The sequence below is a fragment of the Tupaia chinensis genome, unplaced genomic scaffold (genome assembly GCF_000334495.1).
Source record: "Tupaia chinensis unplaced genomic scaffold, TupChi_1.0 Scaffold000647_1, whole genome shotgun sequence".
NCBI classification, from domain to species: domain Eukaryota; kingdom Metazoa; phylum Chordata; class Mammalia; order Scandentia; family Tupaiidae; genus Tupaia; species Tupaia belangeri.
The window spans coordinates 3,180,795-3,195,798 of NW_006160168.1; positions in this window are offsets into that span (position 1 = coordinate 3,180,795).

Sequence of the window (15,004 nt, forward strand, 5' to 3'; positions counted from 1 at the left end):
ACTTAATAATGGCTACCATTTATCAAGTGCTCAGAATATGCTAGGCACAGTGCGAGATGTTATACACCTCTAGTCTCATTTAGTTCTCGTCCTTTCACTAAGAGATAGGAAGTGATGTGATCAACACCTCATACAAGAACCTGAGGTTCAGAAAGTAGGTGACTTTCCCAAGTTACATAGCTGTAAAGTGTTCTACCAAGTTCCCAAGGCTCCAGACTACATAGCTGTAAAGTGTTCTACCAAGTTCCCAAGGCTCCAGACTTGACCACAGTGCTGTGCTATTTCCTTCTGGTGCTATTGGGTTATTTTGTTCTCTAGTAAAAGGTAATCTTCTTATCCATTTTACTATCTCCTCTCTTTGAGACTTTTTAGAGAATAAATTCTTAAGAGTTTGAAAAGTATCATATTTATCTCTGGTTTCAGCTTTATTTTTCTGTTACGGAAGATTGATGAGCTATCTACCATTCAAATCTTACGTGTTATTTACTGTATAGTATAAAGTTTGTAAAAGTTTTGACAATGAGGTACAGAAACCTTCTCTATTTTTATTCTGAAACCATCATATTTATCTCTCAGTTTTAGGATAGTTGGTCTACTTATAAATTCCATCACTTTCTTGCTGCTATTTCTGTCTAGCAAATTATTTCTTTATTCACAAGGCAATGAAAGGTCACTGGGAAGAAGAATATAATATTCACTCTCATAAAATAAAGTTAAACAGTATTTAGCATTTATATCTTTCCAGTGTAGTAAACAAAATACGGTTTATTTGACTCAATGAAGACCTATGATACCAAAAAAGATAAATCTAATGATTTGTTTGAACACAGGAAGATAAATCTTTTGCAGCATGCCCTCAGTGATGACATGTTGCCATTGTCCTAGTTTTTTGTAAAATTAGATAGAAAGGCAAAGCAGACCTGGTTTCTTGTTCTAAAACATCCAGACCTAACCCAGGACTACAACCTAAAGAGACCAAATAAATAAGTGTGATGCATGTTTTATTTACTTGCTTTCATTATTATACTAGTTATCAAAATAATACTGACATCATGTTTTATTTTTGTGAAAAAGGATAGAAAAAGTGAAGGTCAGGGCTGGCCAGTGGTGTGGTGGTTAAGGTACTGGAATCCCATCTGGCCAGTTGTGGCTCAAGTCCTGGAGCTTGCTTCTCACTTTCCCTCTCTCTCTCTCTGTCCCTCTCTAGTTGAGTTAAAAATAGTAATAATAAATAAAATTAAATAAGTAATTTTTTAAAAAGTAAAGATCAAATGCTCTTTTTATTATAGTTTACCTTAAGTGTTTAAGTAAATGTAAAATTTTCCAAGCTTTCTTTTCACATATCATAAAATAATTCCTTTTATTTCTAATCAAGCAGATCTCTTGTCAAAAATCTAGCAAATGCATGTTAAAATCGAGTTGAAATTTAATGTAAATTCAAATTTATTATTTTTATAAAATGTCTATAATATTATTTATAAAAATATTGTGCATAAAATAAAATTGGCTTAAGAAAATACTTTCTTTTTCTTTTTTTTTTTTTTTTTTGGCGATGTCTTGGCTGTAGGGCGTGTGCACTCGCCAGAAAGACGGAGACAGAGAGACAGAAAGCAAGAAATCACCCTCTGGGGGGATGGTCACACACTATCCCTTCTCCTCCATTCTCCTCTCGGGATCTTGGGCACGCATGCACATGTGCCGGCATGAGTTTAAGCCACCGGGTCCCGGACTCAAACTGCAGTTGACTACATGGCAGTTTAGCGACATAGCTATTACACTAACTGCTGGTTCCAAGAAAATACTTTATTTGAGCTTCCAGTCATGTTTGTTGTCATAATTAAAATAATGCAACTGAAATTAGTATCTCTTTACAATCCAGAGATCAAAAGAATGTATTTCTCCTTATGAACCTCATAGCTTGAAATCTTTTCATGTAGAATTATTTCTTATAGAAAGACAATGAGGAAAAAGTTGGAAAAGGACAGAAAAGCAATATAAGGAAACATTACAAACTACAGAGACCAAGTTTTGTCCTCTGTTTCTCGGTATAGTCATTTCAAAAAGATTTTGATGCTTTTCCATATACAAAAAGTAAATCTAGTTTCATAATGTGCCAGTTTCCTCTAAAGTTATTTACCAAAAAAAAAAAAAAAAAAAGGAAATGAAAAGAAACTCCATCTCATAGCACTCCATTGCTTAGTCTTTTTTCCAATTTCTTTTTTACACATTTTGTTTCTCATTATCAAATAAAAATCTGTCTCATGCTTTTATGAGCCTTTTATAAAAGACTCCCTTCATTGAACAGCAGAAACTGGCCTTTTCTTTTTATCTCTCTAATTAAAACATTGCAACCTAGGGGAGCCATCAGTTAGTTCTCAGTAGATGGCACTTATTTTGATCTCCTTTTGCATGGCAAGAAAAATGGTGAAGAGAACAGAAAGTCTGGTCCCTAAAATTAGATATGAACCTGCTAATATTCATCCTGCAGAGTCCTCTGGGTCTTCAGACATGGCACCCAATAATTTATTTCGACATAAATCAACTTGCTTTCACTCTCTAGCTCAGCTGTGCTGAACTCATTTTTTCAAAGGAACTTAACAGTTCAAGATTGTTCATGCTTTCTTCAATCCCGGCTCTTCAAAGTTTAAATCAAAGACCATACATCATGGTATAGCTCAACTACTTAGTAAACTTATTCTGGATACTGTTTTGAGTTCCTTTTTGCCCTCAAGCCTTTTTGTCAACATGATTGTCTGAGATTATGAGGACTCTTTTTGTGCAGTATTTTTTTTATTTTAGTAGAAAAATATTATTCTTTTTATATGTTGGGCAACATTATTATTTTTCAAAAACTTCATAATTTTACAAACTAGTGCCTCTATCTCTTCTTGTCCAAAGGGTATCAATAAGACTATGAGTAATGAAAACATTGACCTGTTTATGGTTTGCCTGTTAATAAAATTGCTAATGTCAAGAAAGCAGTATAGTCAACTTATGTTTAAGGAGCATCTATAAATACTATGACTGTGTTAATAAAGAATTTCTCAGGAAATTTAGTTTCCAGAATAAAAAGACCAGGCAGAAGTTTGAGAGGCAATGTGTGTTTGGATGGCTTACATATACAATTCATGTAAGAATTTTTACTAGACTATGTGCTAAAGGACATGTGCTATTCATGTGAAAAAATTAGAGTAAGTGGTAGTCATGTGGGAAGTAGTCAATCCATGAAAGAAGTCTAAAAGTGGCCAAATTTGCTTTATAGAAAAAAAAATGTAAGCCCTAGTTCAGAAGTAGCTATTTCACTAAAAACAAGATATTGAATTTAGAGTTACGAAGTTTAAATATTTCTCCTAAGTCTATTGTTAAGTGCCGTATGACTTTAACTAATTAAATTGACCTTATAGACCTTTCTATAGGTTGCTCATCCATAAAACGAATGATTGGACCTTGTGACTTCCAAGATCACGTCCAGCTTCATAATCTAAGGAGATAGGAGTCAATTTGAAATAAGAATCAGAGAATCCTATGGGTGTGGACTGACTAAATACCACCTCCCCCCACCCAAGGCAAAATATTTTCCTATTGTCTGAAAAATTTACTAAGACTACTAAAATACAGAAAATCATTCCAGAAAAACTTAACCCTGAAGATAGTTGTAAATAACACCAAACATAATTTGAGTCACCCGTTATCTGATAAATTTTAGGAATAGTTTCTTGTTCACTACATGTAGAACTATGTAAGGCCTATTTTAAATTTTAGGACAGTGTGGATTTGTGGAAGGAGCTCAGACTTCAGAAGAAAATCAGAATTTAATCCTGACCCCCACCACTTTACAACAGTATGAATTTGAGAAAGCTACGTAACTTCCCTAAAAATGTGTTTCTCTATCTGTAAAGTGGGTCTAATAATATCTGTTTTAAAGAGAACCCAGGATAAAAGAGTTTCATATATAGAGAGTCTAATGCTGTGCCTGCCCCTCAGTGGGTACTTGATAAATACTAATAAGAAAGTTAAAGGTAAATGCATTGAAAATGAGCATTTGTTTTGGCCCTTTCACCAACATCATATTTTCTCATGGGTGAGAGTCAGTTCTGATGACAATAGATTGCTCATAGAAAGTAATTGGACACAATCATTCATATTAAGAAAACAATCATATGCACAATAGCATCAAAAGTGTAAAATGTTTAGGAATAAACTTTACCCAAAAGTTGAAACACTTGTGTACAGGAAACTACAAAATACTGATGGAAGAAATAAAAATAAATGGTTAGAAATCTTGTGTTCTAGAATACTGGAGCTTGAATGACATGCTGGGCTCATGTGGAGTATGTCCAAAATCCTAATGGGGTGGAGAAATGGAGGAAAAAGGATTGTGGTATGACCACTCCTCATTTGGGGTAAAGGTGCTTTCTCTCTCTTCTATTTCTGTCTCTCTAGTGAAGACAGATGCCTTTTAGGAAAAAAAAAGAAAAAGAAAACCTCCTCCAAAAATTGAAAAAGGAAAGAATATTGGGTAAGGTGAAGTCATTAATAAACTTTTCCTCAGAAAGAACAAGTTTATTGGACTTGAAAAACAGAACGTGAGTGCTGTTTAGACTTAATTTTGTCAAAATGTCCATACAACTAAAAGTAATCTACAGATTCAATGTAATCACTATCAAAATCCCAATGTATAGAAAATAGATCATAAAAAAACAATTAGTAGGAACAACAAAAGATTCTAGATAGCAAAAGAAATCCTGAGAAAGAACATCAAATCTATAGGCATCATACTTCCTGATTTTAAAATGTATATACAAAATGACAGTAGGGAACCAGCAGTTAGTGTAATGGCTATGTCGCTGGACTCCCAAGTAGTCGACTGCAGTTCGCGTCCTGCACCCGGTGGCTTAAAATTCACGCCGGGCACGTGTGCGTGCGTGCCCAAGATCCCGAGAGGAGAATGGAGGAGAACAGATTGTGGCATGGCCATCCCTCCTGGGAGGTGATTTCTTGCTTTCTGTCTCTCTGTCTCTCTCTGTCTGTCTGGCGAGCACACGCACCCTATAGCGAAAACCTCTCAAAAAAAAAAAATTACAGTAAAGTTAAAACACTATGGTACTGGTGTTAAATTATTTGCATAGATGATCTCCAAAGAAGATATACAAATGGACCATAGGCACATGAAAATATGCTCAACATCATTAACCATTAGGGAAGTACAAATAAAAACAATGAGATACCACTTCACATTCATTAAGGTGGCTAAGACAAAAGAGAAATAAGCATAGGTGAGGATATAAAGAAAGTTAAAACCTATATATTTCTGATAGAAATATAAAATGATACAGCCACTTGAGAAAAAAAATTTATTTAATTTTATTTATTCATTCATTTATTTTAATTTGACCAGAGAGAGATACACACACACACACACACACAGAGAGAGAGAGAGAGGGAGAGAGGGAAAGTGAGAAAGCAAGCCATCAGGTCTGGTATTCGAACCGCAGTCGGCCAGGTGGGAATGCCCAGCATCTTAACCACCACGCCACCTGCTGGTCCCAGGAAAAATGTTTCACAGATCCTCAAAAGGTTTAAATATAGTTACCACATGATCTACTAATTCTATTCCTAGATATATACCTAAGAGAAAGGAAAAACTATGTCCACACAAAAAACACAAATACAATGTTCATAGCAGCCTTAATTATAATAGCCAAAAAGTGGAAATAAACTAAATGCTCATCAAGTAATGAATGAATAGAATGTGATATATCTATATAAATAAATATTGTTCAATCATTAAAAGGAATAAAGTACTGATATGTGCTAAAATATGAGTCTCTTGTTATTTTTAGGAGTTTTTTTCTTTTATTGCTTTTACTTATTTTTACATTTTTCCACAAACATTTACTTTACATATAAAAAATTTTTTGCTCATACTCCATAGTTCTTGACAGTTAATAAACAACTTCAGAAACCTGAATAGACTACAAAGACTGGACTCTGCTCTCCAGCAGAGCACCAGTGCCATTTCCAGACGCCTGGCCAGCAGAGGACATTGAGGCAGGGGTACCACTACCACCAGCCCCAGCTCGAGCTCTCCCAGCCCCAGAACCTTCCCTCTGAGAAAAGTAGGCAGGAATTTTTTTTGCTCTTCTTCTCTCTTTTGTTAATTTCCTATTCCTCCTTGCTCCCACAGATTGGCCTCTGCTCTCCAGCAGAGCCCCAGTTCCATCTCCAGGTCCCAGCAAAATCGTGCGCTGTGCAACTTTTTCTTTATTCTCCTTCATCCTCTTTTCTCCCCTCTTATATTATTGTCTCCTCCACATCCTCCACCTTCCCAGAGGGACTGCAGAGGTTGAGAATCACAGTTCTGAAATAACCTAGTATTAAAAGTCTCCCTGGGGGAGAGGGGGATCAGCAGTTAGTGTAATGGCTATGTCACTGGACTCCCACATAGTCGACTGCGGTTCGCGTCCCGGACCCAGTGGCTTAAAACTCATGCTGGGTGCATGTGCGTGCATGCCCAAGATCCTGAGAGGAGAATGGAGAAGGGATTGTGGCGTGGCCATCCCCCCTCGTGGGTGATTTCTTGCTTTCTGTCTCTCTGTCTCTCTGTCTCTCTGTCTGATAAGCGCACGCACACTATAGCAAAAAAAAAAAGGAAAAATAGGAAAAAAAAACTCTCAAAAAAAAAAAAAATCAAAGTCTCCCTGGGATCCTCCCTTTTACTGAACCACCTGTAAAAAAGGAGATACTGCTCTTCAGAAATCTGAATAGAATACTCCTATTGAGAACACATTGCTAAACACAACAGAAGAGAGACTTCAACACACATCAGTCCACAGCAAAAGAAAAACACACTTGCTCTTAGTAGAAGAAGCATTCTCCTAATAGGAATTCAAAAGTGAATTCATTCTCCCAATGGATAGAAGTAGAAGAGCCTCAGGTCTGAATAAACCAGAAAATATGTCTCCATCAAAAGAACACAGTAACTCCCCTCCATCTCTCAAAAAAAACAAAGGAAGTTAACAAAATGTCAGAGAAATAATTTAGAACATTCATAGTGACAAAATTCTATGAGTTAGAGCAGAAAAGAGACAACAAACTATAGGAGATTAGGAAGTCCTTCCACAATATGAAAGAAGAAATGGATACTCTAAGAATCAGATGGAACTATTGGAGATGAAGTATGTAATACAGGAAATCAAAAATTCTCTCAAAAGTATTAAAAGTTGATTAGACCATGCTGAAGATCAAATCTCTGATGTAGAAGATAAAACCTCTGTCCTTGAAAAAACACCAAAAAGATAGTGAAAATAACAACAAACAAACAAACCAAAACACAAGGATAATATATGAGAAATACTAGATTCCATTAAATGTCCAAACATTCAAATAATTGGTATCCCAGAAAGTGAAGAAACTATTAAGGGGATGGAAAATTCATACCATGAAATCCTAGAAGAAAATTTCCCAAGTCTAGAGAGGCACTTAAAACCCAGACCCAAGATATACAAAGGACCCCAAATAGAATCAACCCAAGAAGGTCTTCCCCAAGGCACATCTTAACCAGACTGGCCAAGACCACAGATAAAGACAAGATACTAAAACTGGCAAGAGAGAAATAAGTGACTTACAAAGGTCATCCCATCAGGTTAACACTAGACTTTTCAATGGAAACAATGCAAGCAAGAAAAGAATGGGAAGACATATTGAAAGTGTTAAGAGAGAAACAATTTCAACCAAGATTATTATATCCTGTGAGATTATCCTTCAGATGGGAAAAAAAAAGATTAAAATATTTTCAGACAAAAAAAACCTAAAAGAATTTGTCAACATTAGTCGAGCTCTTCAAGAAACCCTGAAGAGAGTACTAGGATAACTAAAGAACAAACAGCAAGAAATAAAGGAATAAAAGGCAACCAAGACAATATACAACTTAAATGTTGGGACAAATCTGCAAATATTGATAACAACATTTAGTGTTAAGGAATTAGGGGCCCGCAAGTGGCATGGTGGTTAAAGGCGCTGGACTCCCACATGGCCGACCATGGTTCAAGTCTCGGACCTGGTGGCTTGCTTCCTCCCTTCCTCTCTCTCTCTCTCTGTCTCTCTCGGATCAAACTGGAAAATAATAATGATAATAATAATAATAAATAAAGTTAAATAAAAATAATTCTTTAAAGAAAAAAAAGGAATTAAATTATCCCATCAAGAGACACAGACTGGCTGAATGGATAAAACAGAAACCCTCGATCTGTTGCCTACAGGAAACCCACCTCATGGGTAAATACATACATAAACTAAAAGTCAAGGGTGGAAATTTTCCATGCAAATGGGAACCTAAAAAGGCTGGAATTGTGATACTAATTTCTGACAAAACAGACTTTAAAAAAAAACCTGTTTGAAGAGACAAAGAAGGGCACTATATTGTAGCAAAGGATCATTCAGTCAAGAAGATATAATGCTTATAAGTATCTACACACCTAACACAGGAGCACCCAAATACGTAAAGGAAAGACTGTTAAATCTAAAAGGAGAGATAGACTGCAGCACACTAATGGTTGGAGGCCTCAACGCCCCACTATCCCTTCTTGACAGATCATCTAGACAAAAGAAGAGGTAAAGAGATAAAGGACTAGGGACCAGCAGTTAGCATAATGGCTATGTCACTGGACTCCCATGTAGTCAACCACAGTTTGAGTCCTGGATCTGGTATCTTAAAGTCACACTGAGTGCCTTTGCATGCATGCCCAAGATCCCAAGAGGAGAATGGAGGAGAAGGGATTGGGGCATGGCCATCCCCCCTGGGGGGTGATTTCTCGCTTTCTGTCTCTCTCTGTCTCAGTCTTTCTGGCAAGTGCACGCGCCCAATAGCAATAACCTCTCCATAAAAAGAAAAAAAAAAGAGATAAAGGATCTAAATAATACCATAAATCAAATGTACTTAACAGACATCTATAGAACTTTCCACCAAAAAACCATGAGATATACTTTTTTCTCACCTCCACATGGCACCTTTTTGAAAATTGACTACATGATAAGGCACAAAGCAAACCTCTATGGATTCAAAGGCATAGAAACTATAACCAGCATCACCTCTGACCATGGTGGAATGAAAATTCATATTAATTTCAAGAAAAATCCTAAAAAATACACAAATACATGGAAACTAAATAACCTACTCCTGAATGACTTTACAACTACTGAAGAAATTAAGACTGAAATTAAGACTGAAATAAAAAGATTAATGGAAGCCAATGACAATGAAGACACGAGTTTCTATAATCTGGGACACTGCAAAAGCAGTCATGAGAGGGAAGTTCATAGCAAATAATGCACATAAGAAGATGGAAAGGAGGCAAATAGACTACCTAATATCATGCCTCAGAGAACTGGAAATGCAACAGCAAAAAATTCAAAAAAAACTCCAGGAGAAAAGAAATAATAAAGACCCAAGCAGAAATAAATGAAATAGAAAATAAACTATGCAGAAAATAAATGAAAGTAAAAGCTGGTTCTTTGGGGACCAGCAGTTCACATAATGGCTATGTCCTGGTACTCCCATATAGTTGACTGCGGTTCGAGTCCCGACCTGGTGGCTTTACTCATGCTGAGCACGTGTGTGTGTGTATGCCTAAGATCCTGAGAAGAGAATGGAGTAGAAGGGATTATGGTGTGGCCACCCCCCCGGGGGGGTGATTTCTTGCTTTCTGTCTCTCTGTTTCTCTCTGCCTTTCTGGCAAGCGCACGTGCCCTATAGCAAAAACCTCTCCAAAAGATAAACAAAGTCGATACACCACTAGCTAGACTAAGAGAGAAAGGAACCAGGTAAGTCAAATTTGCAATGAATCAGGCAATATAACAACAGATATAATAGAAAAACAAAACATCATTAGAGGTACTATGAATAACTATATGCTATAAAACAAAATCTGGATGAGATGGACAAATTCCTGGACACATATAATCTATCAAGATCAAGTCAGGAGAATGTAGAAAGTCTGAATAGGCCCATAACAAACCAGGAGATTGAATCAGTAATAAATAACCTCTAAACAAAGTAAAGTCCTGATCCTGATGGCTTCACCTCTGAATTCTACAAAGCTTTTAAAGAAGAGTTAACTCCCATTCTGCTCAAGTTATTCTGAAAATAAATTGAACTCTCCCAAATTCATTCAATGAAGCCTCCATCACCCTTATCCTTAAAACAGACAAGGACAGAACAAGGAAGAAAAACTATAGACCAATATCTCTGATGAATATAGATGCAAAAATTCTCAGCAAGATACTAGCAAATCATATCCAAGAACATATAAAAAAGATTATACATCACGACCAGGTAGGCTTTATTCCAGGGATGCAAGGTTGGTTCAACCACCATAAATGTAATACACCATATTAACAGAAAGAAAGATAAAAAACCATACGATCATATCAGTTGATGCAGAGAAAGCATTTGATAGGATACAACATCCCTTTAGGATCAAGACTTTCTGCAAAATTGGCATATAAGGGTCATTTCTCAACACTATAAATTCTATCTATGAAAAACCCATAGCTAACATCATCCTGAATGGGGGAAAGATGAAATATTTTCCACTAAAAACTGGTAGAAGACAAGGATGCCCACTTTCTCCACTCCTTTTCAATATAGTACTGGAAGTCCTTGCCAATGCAATCAGAAAAGAGAATAAAATAAAATGCATTCAAATAGAGATAATTTCACCTCTTCTTTTCCTATTTGCAGATGACATGATTGTATACATAGAAGACCCAATGGTATCCATGAAAAAATTCCTAGACATAATAAACAAATACAGTAAATTTGCAGGATACAAAATCAACATACAGAGATCTATAGCAATTCTATATATGAACAGTAGGCAGACTGAGATAGAACTGAAAAAAGTCAATTTACCATACCACAAAAAGTATAAGATACCTAGGAATGAATCTAACCAAAGAAGTTAAAGGACTCTACATGGTAAACTATGAGAAGCTAAAAAAAAGAAAATGACACACAAAAAAATGGAAGGACATCCCATGTTCCTGAATTGGAAGAATTAATATAATCAAAATGGCAATTTTACCCAAATTAATATACATATTTAACACAATCCCAATCAAAGTGCCAGAGACATTCCTCACAGATGAAGAAAGGACAATCACACAATTTATCTGGAATCATAAAAGACCTTGTATTGCCAAAGCAATCCTGCACAAGAAGAGTGGAGTGGGCAGTATCTCACTCCCTGACCCAAAAACATACTACAAAGCTGTGATAATGAAAACAGCATGGTATTGGCACAGAAACAGACAGGTGGACAAATGGAACAGAATAGAGATCCCAGAAAAAACTCCCAAACATACAGTCAACTGATTTTTGATAAAGGGTACCAGTCAATCCAGTGGGAAAAGGAAAACCTCTTTAGTAAATTGTGCTGGAAAAACTGGATATCCACCTGCAGAAAGATGAATCTAAACCCCTACTTCTCACAATTGACAAAAATCAACTCAAAGTGGATCAAAGGTCTAAACCTAAGACCTCAAACTATAAAAGTACTGCTGGAAAACACTGGGGAAACTCTGGGAGTCACTGACATAGGCAAAGACTTCTTACATAAGACTACCAAAACACAGTCAATAATCCCAAAAATAGACAAGTGGGATTACATCATATTAAGAAGTTTCTGTACTGCCAATGACACAATAATCAGTGTGAATCAATAGCCCTCAGAATGGGAAAATATTTTTGTCAACCATGTGTCAGATAACAGACCGATAACCAGAATACACAGGGAACTCAAGCAGCTGTCCTAAATAAAGATGATCAACCCTATTAAAAGATGGGAGAAAGAGTTGAAAAAACTACTCTCTAAGGAAGACATATGAATAGCCAAAAGGCATATGAAAAAAATGCTCAACATTCCTTATTTAAGGGAGTTGAAGATAAAAAACACAATGAGATACCACATAACCTCAGTCAGAATGACTAAGATTAAAAAAAAAAAAAAAAAAAAAAAAAAAAGAAAAATTGTAAGTTCTGGCAGGGGTGTGGTGAAGGGGGAACTCTCCTACACTGCTGGTGGGAATGTGAATTGGTCCAGCCACTATGGAGAAAAACATGGAGATTCCTCAAAGATCTACAAATAGAACTACCATATGATCCACCAATCCCACTCCTTGGTATCTACCCAAAGGACATAAGAATCCTTAGTCAGAAAAGTGCTTGCACATTGATGTTTAATATGTTTATTAGCTATTTAAAATTCCTATCTTGTGAATTGACTTTGCATATATTTATATTTAAATGAATGTATTATAACTTTTTATATACTTGTGATATTAAACCTTTGTTGTATTTGCTATAAAAAGTATTGATAGTTTGTATGGTGGTATTAGTATAGTGACTGCTCTAAAATTTCTTATAGCCAATGTTTTGTTTGCTTGACATTGAGGAAAGACAGTAAAAGCTCCAGAAACATTTTCACTATCTAATATGCCAGACAATGTGGGAAGTGTGTGATAGAAGAGGGAGAGTGTAAGGAAAGAAATTAAGGATAAAAATGGAGAGACAAGATATTTATGGGGCACAGAAATGGGTTATTATCTCTTGATGATAATGTGTTTTATATTCTCGACTGGACTGGTGTGAAGTGTATTCATGCTGGGTAAATCCAATATACAAAGTGATGTATAGTAATTAAATGTATAAAATAAAAAATATGCATATATACTCCATTTTTTTCCCGAAGTTCCCTTCCTACACTCTCCCCCTCTCCCATTCTCCTTTCACTTTTTTCCCAGTGTCCATAACATTTTTCAATACTTTTGTGTCCTCCAGTCTCTATCATAGACTGTAGACAGTTGATATATGTTAAGTGGAGACATACAGTGTCTCTGTTTCATATCCTGACTTGCTTCCCTCAGCAATAAATCTTCCATGTTTGTCCACTTTCTATTAAATATCAGGGTTATGTTTTTTTATGACTGAATAGTATGTATAAATAATAATAAATTAAAAATTAAAAAATACATAAATAAATAAAATAAATATTATAAAGGAATGTCACTCATTGTCATTTTCCTTACATATTTTTAGTTGTGCAAGAACTTTCCTGTGAAGAAAAGTGATGCTGTCACAGTAGTTAAAAGGTTTTTAGAAAATGTGTTTTTTGTTGTTTTTTTTTTTTTCACAAGATAGTTATGGGGAAATCTGAGGGGACTAAACTTTTCCCAAGTCTAGAGAGGCACTTAAAACCCAGACCCAAGATATACAAAGGACCCCAAATAGAATCAACCCAAGAAGGTCTTCCCCAAGGCACATCTTAACCAGACTGGCCAAGACCACAGATAAAGACAAGATACTAAAACTGGCAAGAGAGAAATAAGTGACTTACAAAGGTCATCCCATCAGGTTAACACTAGACTTTTCAATGGAAACAATGCAAGCAAGAAAAGAATGGGAAGACATATTGAAAGTGTTAAGAGAGAAACAATTTCAACCAAGATTATTATATCCTGTGAGATTATCCTTCAGATGGGAAAAAAAAAGATTAAAATATTTTCAGACAAAAAAAACCTAAAAGAATTTGTCAACATTAGTCGAGCTCTTCAAGAAACCCTGAAGAGAGTACTAGGATAACTAAAGAACAAACAGCAAGAAATAAAGGAATAAAAGGCAACCAAGACAATATACAACTTAAATGTTGGGACAAATCTGCAAATATTGATAACAACATTTAGTGTTAAGGAATTAGGGGCCCGCAAGTGGCATGGTGGTTAAAGGCGCTGGACTCCCACATGGCCGACCATGGTTCAAGTCTCGGACCTGGTGGCTTGCTTCCTCCCTTCCTCTCTCTCTCTCTCTGTCTCTCTCGGATCAAACTGGAAAATAATAATGATAATAATAATAATAAATAAAGTTAAATAAAAATAATTCTTTAAAGAAAAAAAAGGAATTAAATTATCCCATCAAGAGACACAGACTGGCTGAATGGATAAAACAGAAACCCTCGATCTGTTGCCTACAGGAAACCCACCTCATGGGTAAATACATACATAAACTAAAAGTCAAGGGTGGAAATTTTCCATGCAAATGGGAACCTAAAAAGGCTGGAATTGTGATACTAATTTCTGACAAAACAGACTTTAAAAAAAAACCTGTTTGAAGAGACAAAGAAGGGCACTATATTGTAGCAAAGGATCATTCAGTCAAGAAGATATAATGCTTATAAGTATCTACACACCTAACACAGGAGCACCCAAATACGTAAAGGAAAGACTGTTAAATCTAAAAGGAGAGATAGACTGCAGCACACTAATGGTTGGAGGCCTCAACGCCCCACTATCCCTTCTTGACAGATCATCTAGACAAAAGAAGAGGTAAAGAGATAAAGGACTAGGGACCAGCAGTTAGCATAATGGCTATGTCACTGGACTCCCATGTAGTCAACCACAGTTTGAGTCCTGGATCTGGTATCTTAAAGTCACACTGAGTGCCTTTGCATGCATGCCCAAGATCCCAAGAGGAGAATGGAGGAGAAGGGATTGGGGCATGACCATCCCCCCTGGGGGGTGATTTCTCGCTTTCTGTCTCTCTCTGTCTCAGTCTTTCTGGCAAGTGCACGCGCCCAATAGCAATAACCTCTCCATAAAAAAGAAAAAAAAAAGAGATAAAGGATCTAAATAATACCATAAATCAAATGTACTTAACAGACATCTATAGAACTTTCCACCAAAAAACCATGAGATATACTTTTTTCTCACCACCACCAAAAAACCATGAGATATACTTTTTTCTCACTCCCACATAGAACTTTTTCTAAGATTGACAACATGATAGAGCACAAGGCAAGCCTCTACAGATTTAAAGGCATAGAAACTATACCCAGCATCTTCTCCGACCATGATGGAATTAGACTTGATTTTAATTTCAAGGGAAATTCTCAAAAATACTCAAATACATGGAAACTGAATAGCCTACTCCTGAATGACTTCATAACTACTG